A 14,263-nucleotide genomic window follows, 5' to 3' on the forward strand; every position below is an offset into this window, starting at 1 on the left:
AACTGAAAGGGGATTAAGTATCCATTTGCCTTTTCGTATTTCCAGCTGGAAACCATGGGGTGGCAAACTTTCTCTCCCTCTCCTCTCTGATGCAAATATGAAGAGACAGTGGAAGAGAAATTTTGCCAAGACATACATTTGTAAGGACAGGTAGAAGAGTGCCAAATAAAATATTTCTTTGCTCATCCCACCTACTGACCTAGTCACCATCTCAAGCACCAGCTAGCAGCACAGAGAGGATTTATTTCTCCAGAAGGAATTGGCTGGTTCCAAGTGTCACATAATTTATGCAGAAATTGCTTGTTTCTCCTTTCTGCTGCTGTTGATACCCACGTGGACTTTTTCATCCAAAGGACCCTCTTCTCTTCAGCCCAGTCTGGGCCAAATTCAGACTCTCCTATGCATAATTTCTTGCATTTTTTAGAGGTCTAAAGGTGCAGGCTGCTGCTGGGGTCTCTTGTAGGTATACATTTCTGTTATTCATGCAGTCTGAGCCCTTCAAAATTTGTCAGAGCTCCAAATGCTTCTCAGCAGGGTTACTACAGTCCTTGGAATTATACTATAAAATAACATATTTATAAACATTTTTATTACATAAATAGAAGAGGAAAGAAAACAGTAAATGTCTGGTTATTTTTTTAACTGATTTTAAAAAAATATTTCACAACTCATGAGCTTTTTAGCTATTAGATTAAAAAAAAAATTCAAACATTAATAAGAAATAACATGTACAGAAATTCCATTCAGCTAGAATCAGTAATGTGAAGTGCCTTTCTGGGAGTGTGATTACAGTCTGCAGGTTTTCCAGACTTCACAGAACAAGTGTGGCTGTGACCAACGGAGCCCATGAAGCAATTTCTTTTTCCAGGAAGAACTAATTTAAAATACTCCAGCAGGCCTTTCGACAGATACTGTATCTTTCCCTGCTGACTTCCTCTTTTTTTATGTTTGGTTTTTTTTAAGATACCTCCTTTCTCTTTATTTACTTACAACCTCGTATTACCCAGATGCATTGCTCTCTTCTCAGCCTCTGGCCCCTAGCTGAGTTGGAACAGCAATATATCATAAAGGAGCAGCAGATTCTGATGCAGCTTGGTTAGGGTGAATTTTGGGGCAACACAGTGTTTCTTTAGAAGATGTAATGTCTCAAGAGTTAATGGGTCTTAGCAGAGATGCAGGACCCCACCTATGACAATCTGTCCACCAGAGGGGGAGCTGATGACTCACACACTTTACCTTGAGCATGGTCAGAAAGTTTTATGAAGACGTTCCATGAACTCTGTGTGTCTTCGACTAGTCTAGGCTAGGCATGCAAAATGTTGGCATCACAAGTTGGCCCAAATAGCTGCCAATTCCACTGGATGTGTTCCCATGAACCTGGTAAGAAATGTATTACCAGCTAGGGAGTTACAGAGCTTATCACTTCTATGACCTGGTGGGATGGTGGGAGGCCAGTGGCTTCTTGGTTCCTCCAGCCCCATCAGCAAGGAAGTTGTGTCTTATGTGATGTTTATCTGGGGTTTTTGGGCAGGTGCACACACTTGCAAAATGGATTTCCACTAAACGAAGATCTATTCTGAAACTGTCAATGCTGAAACTTAAAATTATCTTCTTCTTTATTGTTAGGATTTATTTTTAGGCTCTAATTCACATCTCATGTGAACACAGGCCTCCCACTCTGAAGTTGGGAGTACTGAACTGGAGTGTGAGAGCCATTTATTATATTTTCCAGAAATAGGTGCTACCAAAGGTTTTGAATATTTGCATTTGTTAACTTTAAAAAAATGCACCCACTGGTTTTAGGTCTGCATATGATTTAAAAATAGTGAAAAATCCAAGTACAAACTCCTATCCTTTGTTTTCTTCTCAGTCAATCCTCCTTTTTATTTTGGTTGCATGGAGGGGATCTTTGCTTAGTTAATTTGCATTTTGATGCTGCAAACTGCAAAAAAAAATATAGAGAGAGAAGATAGGCCCAACTCCTATAAAAATATTTTGGATGTCTCCTGTTTTCTGCAGTCCTCTTGAGGTGCAGTACCACAGCTGTAGTCACCCATAAGTACCTTAAGCTCTTTGTATCCTGCTGTTGTCAGTGGTTAGTCTGAGGCCAAATCCAGTGGTGCACCTACATTACTTGCCCATTGGAGGACCTGCAGCTGGTGTTCACTGAGGTAAAAACTATGTAAAAAATTCCCTTGTGGGAGCCCTAAAGGGCAGCAAGGGCAGTGTCTGGCTTTCGGAGGATGCTCCAGTTGATGCTGTCAGGCAGCAGCAACAGGAGTTCAGAGAAGAGGCCTGACCCTGCTGAAGGCTGGGCAGAGAAGGTGGCTGAGAAGCTGACAAGCCCTTGGGACTGTGGCCACTGTGGCTGTGATGCCACAGCCCCTTCCCGGCTGCGTGACCCCCCAACACCCCTGAGGGTATGGGCCTGGAGGCAGCTGGATCAGCACTGCTGGCTGTGAAGCACAGAGTTCAGTGAGACTCCACTCATTAAAAAGCCCTGCTGGTATGCAATTTAACAAGCTATGAAGCTAGATGATGAACTTCAATGAGGATGGGAGTTTATTTACTCTGGAAAGGCAGCCACTGTGCCCATGTGTGCTAGCTCTGCAGGTGGAGGCCACCTGTGTTTGCCCTTCCCTGGCTGCAGGCACACAATTGTGACCCTGTTCTTCACCTTCTTTCAGCTGTTGCTTCCTCCGTCGAGTATTTAGGATGTTCATACTACACTGATGAAAAGAGAAGATGATCCTGTAGCTTTTATTCCTAGGATCTACTCTTAGGCATGCAGGCTTCCCATTTGGTGGGATACCTGCATGGCCAGGTATTGCAGGAACAGGACTTGATGGTGTCAACAAGATAAACACAGTCTTCTAACAAAGAGTGCTCTGATCTTGGATGTTGTCTGTGGCTGTCATGCTCTTACTTGTGCAACCTATTTCGAGGAGCAAGAAAAACAAGATTTTATCTACAAGTGGTGCAGCAGGAGGGCTGCTTCAGCACCTCTTTTGTTTGGAAGGTAAGCCAAACCAAGCCAGGGAGGCTCTGTGTACTGCCACTCCATAAACAAATTCTAAATATAAATAATGTAAAAATATGTATGTTTTGCACCAAATAAAACCTAGAGCAATTCTTTTATTTAGAAAATTAATAAAGTCTCTTATTTTCTCAGCATACTGTACAGACTGATATGATCAACCCAATGACCACTGTCTTGAAAAAGAAAAGAAAAAAAGCACTGTTTAGAACTTGGGAAAGATAAGTTTCATACCTTTACATAAATAAGGGAAAAATCAGTGAAGCATTTAGAAAATGCAAATCAAATCTGTTCTTTGTTTTAATCTATTATTATGTGAGCTTGCAATAGGTAGGATTAGAAAATGATCACTGAGAAACATTATTGGTGTAGTGAATTTTTCAAATCACTGAGGACTCTTTCATTTGAAATAAAACCATCAGCATAAGTCTGCATCAATATACCAATGGAGAGGAATCAGATATTTCTGCTACTGCAAAAAATTAATAGCACAAGTCATTAGCATTGCTTCTCTTTCTAATTTACAGCCACATATCTAGATTAACTGTAAAATATTCCTAGGTTTAGGACACACTGTCCTCCAATGAATGCTTAGCCTACAAAGGTTATTAACATTGAATGGGGAGTGTTCTCTCAGGAGAGCTGCAGATAAAATGACCAGGGAAAGAAATAGCGCAACTTCTCAAATTAGCATAATTAGTAATTATCTCTTAATAGCCCCACTTGGCTTTGGAGACTTGGCACTTGAAATTCTGCTTAAAGTTCAGTGAGGAAAAACAAATTTCACGCTGAAATGTCTCAATAACACAGCTGAGCTGCTAAGGTAATCGACTGGTTTAGGTAAAGGGAAGGAGATGAACATATGGATAGGGAAGATCTTTCCTGTAAGCACTGTGTTTGTGTTTGCATATGTAAAGCTCTCGAGGCTTAATGGTAAAATTGCCACTTTCTCTGGGGGCAAGGGGGTTGAGTGGCACTTCTTTCTCTTTTTTAGTGGAGAGAAATATATAAAGGCAATAAACTGAAATGAGGAAATCTCATTCATTTTGCACAAGGATAGTGTAATCTCTTTTGCAAGTCTAGCTGGAATAAAAAACCCAGAGACAAATAAGCCAAGCAGTGATAGGAACAGCAGCCTTCATAGTAGCCTCTGGCAGAACTAAAACCTTCCCAAATGGGGACAGTTCTCCAACATTTAACTCAAGGCAAAATTGGATGAATAAGCATAGGGAGCTTAATAACCTTTTTTTTTTTTTTTTTCTTTCTGTGGCAAATAAACAGATGGATCTCTTAAGATGCTTCTGGCTGGGAAAGAAAAAAATGGAAGAGAAATATTTACCATTTTTACATACCTAAAGTCCAGTCTTTTTTATCCTCAGGCAGAAAGCAATTTATCAGCCCATCCTGATCAATATAAGCCTTTGTTATTAAGAAGGCACATTTTGATTTACATGTTGCACAGCTGGTTGGAAGCTTTCAGTGGGAAACACATGCAATTGATAAGCCTTCCTAAACTAGTTTGAAATAGGAAAAGGAGTTGTTTTTCTCTATCTGCTTTGGCAGGCAAGGCAATTCATGCTGGAGGCGAGCACATCAGTATGGGATTTGAGATGATGGTTTGGGGGGTTTTGTGGTTTTTGTTTTGTGGTTTTTGTTCTGTTTTGGCTTTTTGTGTTGGCTTTTTTTTGTTATTGGTGGGGGGGTTTTGTGTGTGTGTGTGTTTTTTTTTATTTGTTTGGTTGTTTGGTTTAAGATATATACATATATATTTTTTTAAGTGCCAGACGCCATATCCTGAAGGTGCAAGGAGTCAGGGGTGCAGTGGTTCATGGCATACATGGTCCCTCCCAGGGTGGGGTCAGGAGCCCTGTAGAAGAGGCACTTTCATTTTGTCTGCAGACCAAAGGACCCCTCTGCTGCAGGGAAATAACTCTTTTGGTGCCATGTCAACACACAAAATAGGAAAGATTAAGATAAACTAGTCAGAGGAGATTGACAGCTAATATAAAACTGATAGGTTGACACATTCATGGTCAGATGAGGGAAAGATTTGGCATAGAAACTGTAATTAAGGCTGGCCAAGGTCCATTAGCTCGTCTTCACTAGTAGCTTTGCAGCCTCACACCCTATGTATCACCCTTATTATACAGGTTTTAGGTGAGAAATGTGATTAAACAATCTGCTATCCTGTGTTTCCAAGGCCCAGCCTCTGAAAGCATTTCAAATACCTCTATCAACCAAAAAAAATCCATTTGAAAATTCAGAAAGAGCATGAAGGCGAAGAGGGAGAAGGAAGAAAAGGAATTGAAGCAGGTCAGAAGAGATGAAATGACATTTGAAAAGTATGGAAATGAGGAGAACATTGAGACTGAATTAATTACAAAAAATCCTAAAAGATGCAGCAATCTAGCAGGTCTGATGTAAATATTTGCAGGCTGACAAAAAGCAGGGAGATTTCATGATGAGATACACACATTTCTCCCCCCCAGTCCTACTCCCAAGTGAGCCCTTGACAAATAAATTAAACTGAAGCACTAACACTGGAGAAAGTGCAGAAAAATATTCTGATGGACACCTGAGATATCTCCTAACAGGCTGTATGTAGGCAGCTGCTGAGAAGAAAATGCTACAAAAGAAAAATGCCCACTCCTTGACAAGCCTCTTTGTTCAATGACTGATATGTTTCTTCTTTCCTCCTTCCCTATAATATTGGGAATGTGAGCCACTGCTTTGAGGTCAGAACTATTAAAAATCATAATCATGAATACTAGCTTTACTTTTTCAGCACATAGAGCTGGAGGTGTTGATTTTCCTTGCTACCCCAGACTGGATTTTTTAGGGTAGGTATTTCAGAACAGGTCTTTGTCATTTTGCTCTTAAATTTCTTATTGAGAAATATATGAGATCAGTTGGAGAGCACCCCATGTGTATTATTTGCTTGCAAAGTTTATTAGATGACCTTGTAAAATTTAGGTACTGTAAGTTTTATTTTTGACTGTGCTGCCATTGTCTTTGTGACTGTGGCAATTCACTTGCCTCCCCTTCTGCATGGGGTCCATGTGGACAGTCAGAATACATTAATCACTATTATTTATAATCTCTTTGCCCTGTGAGCCCTCTAGAGACCACTAAATTATGTCTGAAATGACGTGGTCCTGATCTCATTTGGGACCTCCTGGTTGCTATTATAAAAGTAATAACAGTGTTACTAAGTGTCATCAAGTTTTATTCCTAGGGATTGAGGAAGCTAAGTGTGTAACTTGCACTTGAACTTCCAAAGGCTACTTATTTGACATTTGATCTTGCCTGACAGTGATTAATTATTTGGCCTAATTCTGCAATGCTTGGCAAATCTTAGTGAGATGCAAAGAACATTTCTGCTCTGCTAAAACCAATGCTAGAGAGGAGTGTTCAGCAGTTCTGTTGGGATTGAGCCTTTAAAATTAGATAGAGCAAGGAAGAGGAGAAACATGCAAAATTACCTGAGCCGAAAAATGCCTGAGGATAATTCATTCTTTTAAAAAATGCCATCAGGTCATACCGGTTTCATAGTAGCATTTAATTGTGTCAAGCTGATGATCTGCTACTTTGTTCCATTTTTTTCTTTCCTTTTCCAATTTTTGAAACTGTAAATTTTGGCTATATCTTGAATTGCTGGTAAATCAGAACAGGGGATGAATAAGAACGTAACTGTGTGTTACCTTTGAGTTGCTTTCAAACAGAGCTAAGCATAACCTGTATATATAGATCATGGTAAGGAAATATCAGTAATTTGAAGTGGAAGAGTAAATTGGACAACCTGACAGACCTAAAAGGCCTGTTCTTCATTTAATAAAAGTAGGTCAATGTAGGTTTTATGCTGTTCACATTAGTGTCATTCATTTTAGCTTTACTACTAAAAGCTAATGACTGGTTAAGCATTACTGGAATAGAATATCAGAAAATAAATTAGAAAAAGATAAATGGGTAAAGAAGCATAACAGAAAATAAAGCTCTAAGTCATTAGAATGTTCCTGTAGAATTCGGTAAATAATATCAGCTAACACCCTGATTTTGAAACTGACATTTGCACCATGACTAAAGTACAAATAAACTAGATAATGAAAAAATACATGGTTTTTGTATATTTTTTTCAGCTTCAGATCCATTATTAAACACTCAGAAGATGCAAACAATGGGCTTTATGCAATCCTGCCATAATTCCTATTTGACTCTCAGAGCAATTGGATATTTGAGACTACTCTGATCTGGCTCTAGCCTGTGTAGTTCTGCTTTAGCTATGAAGAACTTGCTGGTTTACCTCCTATTCATTTTGAGAGCTAAGTGCCTTCCTGAGGGGATTAGTGGCACAAGGATTGATGGGTGGTGATTATAAAACAAAAAAAAATGTTATTCTCTTGCTATTATTAGCATAAGAATGTTCATTCAAGCATATCAAAGGAGTCTGTAAACATACGTGCACATGTGTGCACTCAGAAATGCCATTGTATTTTTTCATTGCCCTTCTACAATTTTTAGAAATATTCTTAAACACACTTAATATTTTTAGTAATATTCTTGTAGTTAAGAAACTGTTACTTTATTTTCTCATAGAGGGCCCTGCAAAGTCATGAATGAGAAGTAATTGGAATGCTTTTTGTTGTTTTTCAGCTTTTAGTTAAGGCATAGACTATGATTTTGTGTTTCCTGAAGGAGTTAAAAGCTTTCAATTCCCTTCAGAAAGAGTGAAAAAGTTGTTGAGCTTCATACAAAAAAGCAGCTTAAGCCACTTTTTCTTAGCCGTTTCTTAATAATGCCTGAAAGAGACCAATTTAGCGTATGTGTACCTGAAACTAGTTCATGTTGAGATGCATTTATTGTGCTGGATTCATCATTAGAGTACTTGGGCAACTATTAGCATTTAGTGTTTGTCTTAGACTCTTTCCAGGGTGTTGTGACCCATCCTTCTCACACTTTACCAGCTCTGTGTGGGCTGTGCCTTGTCCCTTCTCACAGCCTGGAATGGCTGCAGGATGTAGAAGGCCTTGCTGCTGCTGTTGTGTTCTTCATCCCTTCACCTCCTCCCTTTCATAAACCACCCCAGGCTCAACAAAAACCAAACAAACAAAGAAAAACCCAAACAAACAGAAAAGCACATCAGCAGTAGTGCAATCAATTAACAAAACAGGTAAAGGGCATGAGGAGCTTTTAGGTATTTTAGATTCTTGACCTCTAAAAAGCTGTTTCAGGACATGCCTTAGATTCAGTCTGGGCATATACAGACATGTCAAGTCTTAGACTTTGCTAATTTTTTTCTTAAATCAAGAGAAAAAAAATCCTGTTCTTTGCATTCACTAAAGTCAAACGAATTCCCCATTGCATGCTGAGCTAAGGATGTCTCTTCTTTGTCCCCGAGCAAAATACTATAGCAGCAATTGGAAGCCTTGTAATTAGCAGGAAGTAGGAGAGATGAGTTATTTCAGTAGGTCATACTCTAGTAAATGGAAAACTACAAGGTCCTCTGTGCTTCTCATATGGTGCTAAATTCAGTTCAGGTCTTCTAGGCTGTGAGACTGAGCATGTCTGAATAGTCAGGAAGCCAATAAAACCACTTTTCTGAGTCTGTTATTTGCTAGAAACACAGAAAGTCACAGGCAGATGTGGAAAAGAATGAGTGGCAGAAGTTCCTCCAGGGCAGCTTTGTTTTAGAATATGACCAATCAATAAGTAGCAGTCCTCAGTGACTGACCTGAGAGATGGTTTCCAGGTAGTATGCATGTGTTTTACTAGGTAACATGGGAGGTAGAAGTGATGTTTTGCATGTTGGGAGATGGAAAAATTTTGGATTAGCTAGAAGATGAGTAGATTTATTTTTTTTAAGCAGGTGAAAAAGCAGAGTCTCTGGAGTACTAAGAGTGGATTAGACCTAATTAATGGTATTGTAGAAGATGTCTGAATTTATTTAGCAGTCACTGAAATAAACCACTTTAATTTACCTCGCAGTATGACATTCAGTTTTAAAAATTCTTTTAATTTAGTTTTGAAAAAGAGTCCCAAGTGTTTGTTCCCACTTCGGAAGTTGTTTTATTTTACACACACATATTGTATTTGCAATTGTGTCTTTCTTTGTTTCTGAAAAGAAACAGAGGACTTGATTGACACCCAAATGACTTTTCTTAATCCTGTCTCTCAGCTTGGGAAATCAGCCATTCCAAAAAAAACACAGGATAGATGATGATTTCAAGGAAATTAATGTCATCTAATACCATAGAGGTGCCAGTGAGTGTACAGCTTACATGTTATGGTCTTGAAGGATACACAAACTTGTATACTGTCACTGCAACTTACTCCAGGTAAGCGGCTCACAGAGTAATTCCCTGTAGTCTGGTGGACTGTACGTAGCTTCAGTTTCAGCAGCGCTGTCTGAACTGTCTGTGGCAGGATGCACTTGTGCCTGTGCAGCACTCACAACTCCTCTAAGTTGCAAATACCTAAGGTTAGAAAACAGTATTCTAAGTGTGTATTTATGCTCATCTCTTTAGAGATTTGGTCATGAGATCTGTTCCTTTACTAGTCAGTCCTTTGCTTCTCCCTGCCCTTCCCTCAGACATCTGTGGTTACACAAAGAACCTGGTGTCATGATAGAGATTAATTGTCATTACATACTTAATTTTTAAATACAGTGTTTAACTCCGTCTTACTGTAGATGGGTTTGTATGAGACCTTATGAGGTCTGAGCTTCTAGATTTGCTTTTGTATCTTCCTTAGAGAACAGGTGACCATGAAGCGTCTATTTTTTAATAATGAAAAAACCTTGGGAGAGAGGAGTAAAACCCAAAAGATCTCAGCGCATATAATTATATTGAGATTTTATAACCAACAGGTTGCTGCAGTCACAGTGAAATTAATCAGAAAAAGTAGCAGTTCAGCTTGCAATGGCATGAGCTGCCAGTTTTCCTTCTATCTCTGAGTGAAGAAAGAGCCAAGATCTGCTTTAAATTCTGGCATCTGGTACAGCGTAGTGATGTATGATTCGGCACACAAGCTAGTACATTGCACAACAAAGTATGCCATTTATGAGGCTCTCTAAATATAGGAAAGCAGTTTTTTAAAGTAATGCAGTAAATAACAGAGTGAATGTATAAGCCTTGAGGCTGAATTCAAGTAAATAAGTTTTTATGTGAATACAGGTCTTAGATTATTGAGACCATATGCCTACCTGTTTGTAGTTTCTGTATTACCCAGTGATCATTGCTGCCTGACTTCTTGCAACATATATTCAGCATTAACTAGGGATTATGGTACAAGAAACAAACCGATCTCATTTAATTTGACCAAAACCATGTGAGCTGTCCATATAAAAACTTTATTACACAAATGTAATTGTGGGTCTGTGTTGTTAAAATTGGTGGAAATTAGAAATGTCAGCATCACCAAACTTTAAGTGTGAAATCTCAATTTAAGAGATTAAAGGAGAAAGGAGAATTTGACCATTGATTTCAAGAAGGGAGCTGAAAATCACACAGCTCTGACTAGGACTCAGTGCTTTAGGTCAGAACTGAGAGCTGGATGGCCTCCTGCCTCCAGCAGCAATCGGCAACAAATGTTCAGGCAGGAGATGAGTGCATGACAAGCAATGTAGGAGCTCATTCCCTTCTGTATGTTCAAAGTGAGGAGGTTATGGGAATGCCAGAGCCAGAAGTTACACATGGACAGCTGTGTTCAGTAGTCACTGGTGGGCATGAATCTGTCCAGTCCTTTTGAGCATATGTAATTTAATGCATATGTAGTCTTGCTTAAGCCAGTGGGTAGACTGAAAGGTAGGTCGTGTGCAACTGCTTGCCTAGATCCACACTTTTCCCACAATCATCTTTGATAAAGTTATCAATATAAAACCAGCATCTATAAGTAATTGTTCAATACTTTTATTTACCATCAGAGCATTTGTTCATCACACCTCAAACTCTGCATTTGCAGTAGAAACAGAAATAAGTAATAAGGGTACACATTCTGGACCCTTCTCCTTTTGCCTGCAAGCTGAAAGAACAAGGGAGCTCTTCAGGTTTGTACTGACATGCCCACTCTGAAGGACCTTCCACTGGGCCCAGCCAGGGGGCACCCTTATTCCCCCTTGTGGTGCCCCAGTTGCCACCACAGAAACCCACTTAGAGGGTGAGGAGATCTCTCCATGCACCAGCATCTGCTGCAACCTGCAGGACATACCAGACTGAAGCACCATCCTTCAGCCACAGTGCCAGACCCAAGCTTCACTGAGTTTTCACAAGCAGTGAAGACAGCTGCTTCTGCCACGTTGTTATTTGGGGCCAGGAGGTTTTAAGTGAGGAACTGATGGGATCACAGAGGACAACTCCAGTGGAGTCAGTAGATCACTTTGACTTACGTCAGGGCTGCAGTTGCCAAAAATTTTTTCAAAGATACTCTGGCTGTCTAGTTTTCCTGTTAAGAAATGTACTCTTTTTTTATTTTTTTTAACTTTTTTTTTTTTTTCTTTTTTAAACAACTACTTTACTTAAGTAAGACTTCCCATGTTTTTCTATCAATAACTAATATTCTACCATGCATATACTCGTATGCAAAGTCTGGTTTACTTCTAAATTTCCTGCTTTCATTATGCCTGTTATTTAATACCACAACATAGTACATGAGGAAAAATAAGACATCTATATCTCTTTTTATATCAGCTCCAGAGTTTTACAATCCATCTAGCTGGCAAGGTCCACAGAAATCACTTTCCTGGAGCAAGAGCAGCTTGGAGTCCTCAGCTCACAGTGCCAGGGGACCTGGTCCCCTGTACATGGCCCTGTATCCTATTTTCCTTGTAACCTAGCTGCTCTGGATATTTCCATTACTGATTACACGACCTCTTTACCTTTGCATTACTTTAAAAAATGTGCTGAAGTGGAATAAGCATTTTTGTCAAAAAGCTTAGATCAGGTACAGATAGTTGACTATGACCAGCAGACAAGCAACATGCATACATCCCTAAGTGCCTTAAGATGCTTTATTCTTATCTAACCCTGTGGATAGTCCTGTTCAATAAATGACACAATGTTCACTTAAAAAATGTACATTACTAACAAGCTGCGTTGGATGGGGAGTTATGGACCCACACATTAGCTCACAGAGCCCATGTGCATCTAATGAAACATTTTGTTAACCTTTTCAATAGCATAGCATTTCCTTTCCCAGAAGGCTAGGAACTGGATTTATTGGCTATTACTGATAAATCATGGCTTATAATTACTTTTAGTCAATTTATGCATTCAAATTTGAGGGGAAAATGTGTTTTCTTTTCAAGCTACTCATTTTGACATTTATGGTGAATTGAAAATCTGAAAAAATGTGTTTCTGTTAAGAAACAGTTGTGTTGCTGCTGCCTGAAACAAAACATAGCATAGAGAATAAAATGTGTATTTGCCATTTATGAGACTAATAGAGAATGCAAAAAGTTTTAAACTGAACACTTACAGATATGGCCACATTTGTAAGAAGAGCTACCATTGTCAGATGTGTTTCTTCACTGTACAACATATAAACTAAGGCTGCGTGTGCATTCTTGCTTCCCACAGCACCTGCAGCTTATACTGTTGTGTCCAAGAGAATTTGTCTGGGTTTTTTTTTGGGTGCTCCTAGCAGCAAGGCCCCTGTAACACAGCCCTTTAACACAGCCTCAAATACTCTTTTTTTTTTTCTTTTGTCTGAGCTCTGTTCTGCTTCAAAGACTTGTGCTGCCACCTGCGATAACTAGTTTAAAGCTAACTGAGGCCTGTCTGTGACTGCAGTGACAGCTGTGGCACTGGGCTGACATCCACCACATCAAGTGTGGGACATAGCACATGGATGTGGTGGATGTGAACAGCCTTAATCACAATAGATTATAAAAACCAAATTGTTTCCTGGGCTACTAGCTGGCTGGTATTTCGTAGGTATTGCTGCATGAAGGCCTGGAAAAGCAACACGAAACTGAAGTGAAAGACGTTGTCTTTCAGTGTCTTTCTGAATTTACTCAGCCATTCTTTACTGTCCAGAGCAGTGTGGCTGCCCTATGTGATGCAGGAAGGCAAGAAAGGTTTGACACCATGTTGTAATCCCTCCTTCTTTTCCAAAGAAGCCACAGGAGATGCTTAAGGCCATTATGGCCACATATGGCTTTGCCAAACCTTTCATTAATAGCTTTGAGAAATTCCAGTGTGTAGCAGTAAACCAATGGAGACACTTCGTGCATTAGCTGCAGACTCCCCTTATAATCCAGACAACATTTAACTTGCTTCCAGTTTCATACAAATTAGCTGCTCATCAACTCTGTTATTACACAAATGTGTAGCAGCTGCACTGCAGAAACTGATTACTGCAAAACTCCTTCAATTCAGCTGTCTTATGGAACCTTCCTGTCATTTTATTCATTTGATTAACTCGATCCAATTTTACTATTAATTTAATTTCACTGTTGTCAAAGGCTTCATATAATTTTTCATATGTTTGTATCTTTTGGGCCTATCTATGTCTAACACACCCTTAAATCGATTATTGAAAGAACTCTGGCCTTAATAATATAAATATCTTAACCAGGCAATAAGTGCCCATTAAAACAAAATATTGTAATATGTATATAAGATGCAAAGTCATTGAAGCAACCTGGGTTGTTTTGGTGAATCAAAATTTTATTGTCTACCCCTGTCATCTTCAATAAAAACTTAAGCTTCTGGTAAAAGCTCAGAAAGCAATAGATATATATATAGAGAGAGATACATAGATACACAGATAGATACATAGATAAAAATAAGACCACTTAGACTAGTATCCAAGACTACAAAAGTTTTCAGTTGTCGTGATGCTTTTTCTCTTAGATCTGGCACATTCTGGGTGCTTGCACTGAGAAGGATGTAAAAACCTCTTGTTTTCATTTGGAAATGAAATGAATTGTGAGTCAGTTCTCTGCTTGCTTAATTAATACTTAGTTCTTGTTACAAAACCTGTAAAGCTGGTCTTCATTAGCCAGTTTATGGGCTGGGATTGCTTTTCTTCTGCTTTTCTACTTACTTTTCCTGTTGCATATCAACCACCATTATGTATCACCATGTCACCTGGAATGATTCTTTACCAGATTATTTGTTACACATTAATCATCCTCTGAACGGGTTACTGTGTCAGGGCAGAATGGTTTCCTCTATATTTAATCCTACCTCCAAAAATTTGGCCTCAGACCAGCTTGCCCACCAGCCTTAT

This window comes from Chaetura pelagica, unplaced genomic scaffold (genome assembly GCF_000747805.2).
Source record: "Chaetura pelagica isolate M959 unplaced genomic scaffold, ChaPel_1.0 scaffold17, whole genome shotgun sequence".
Classification (NCBI taxonomy): domain Eukaryota; kingdom Metazoa; phylum Chordata; class Aves; order Apodiformes; family Apodidae; genus Chaetura; species Chaetura pelagica.